Below are 1,225 nucleotides of genomic sequence, written 5' to 3'. Positions count from 1 at the left end.
CAACAGTGTCGACTCAATAAACTCTAATTTTAGGGGTAAGACCGGGTAGATAACTGGGGACATAGGGTGCAAGAAGGAATTCACTCCTACTCGCTTTTAGGGATAATAGAGAAGTTATTCCCTTAAGTGCTGACTCCGGGTCTTGAACAAGCGGCCCCACCTTCTTCATTGGCCCGAGAGGGACTTGGTTTGTTGATTGGATCACAAATCAATTGTTCATTAGAGAATCGGTGGGACTTAAGGAACAAGAGGTAATCTCGGGGGTAAAACAGACATTTGACCCAACTGTTATTACAAACAACCTGTGAAGGGTTAACTTACTAATCATGGTTATATCGAGTGAACATAATATATCTACAATGAGGGGAGTTCAACTATGGTCTTTAGTGGAGTGACCCATTAGTTAACTAATGGGCTTAATTCGGTGTAATAAGTTTAGCCAATTGATCTCGGATTGTTGGAGCCCATGACGTATAGGTTCATGAGATCCCCCTAATAGCTCGTAAATGGACTAGCATTAGAGTAGCGTGATAAGTAATTTGAAACGTTCAGATTATAACTAAAGGAATTAGTAATTATATGAAATATAATTACACGTTTAATTTTAAGAAATAAATAGAATTGGAGAATTAATATTTAAATATGATGTAAATACATGAAGGTAGATTTGTGTAAAATTAATTTAATACTTGATATTAAATTAATTGGAATTATTTAAAATGTTTAAATAATTATTTATTAATTTTATTAGAAAAATTAATTTATGAAATTATTTGTGTAAAATTAATAATATTTTCAATTTTATAAATCAAATTGATTTTTGAAATCAATTTGAAGAAGTTAAAAAAGTTAAATAAACACAAAATGGAATTTCGGTTTTTCGATTATCACCTTCAAGTTGCTCACACTAAACCCACTTTCTTTGGCTTCAGTAACTCCAAGCATGAGCTGCATCTTATGCAGCCATCTTCTTTGCATGATAGTCTACAATATATTGATAATATTGGAGTGAAATTGATGAGCGCAATCGATAGGATTTTTGCTGAAAAATTCGAATTGAAGAAGGTGTTCTTCAACTGGGTTGATGTTGTGAGTATTTCTTCAAATTCCCTTCATTCAAGCTTATTTTGAGTCCCACAACACAATGTAAAGCTCCAAGAGGATAGTAGGTAAGATCTTGAGGTGGTCTACAACAAGATTTGGAGAAGTTTGCAGTTGAAAATCG

Source organism: Benincasa hispida, unplaced genomic scaffold (genome assembly GCF_009727055.1).
Source record: "Benincasa hispida cultivar B227 unplaced genomic scaffold, ASM972705v1 Contig790, whole genome shotgun sequence".
Taxonomy (NCBI): domain Eukaryota; kingdom Viridiplantae; phylum Streptophyta; class Magnoliopsida; order Cucurbitales; family Cucurbitaceae; genus Benincasa; species Benincasa hispida.
The sequence above is the reverse complement of the archived record's forward strand: the minus strand, read 5'-3'. Positions refer to the sequence as shown.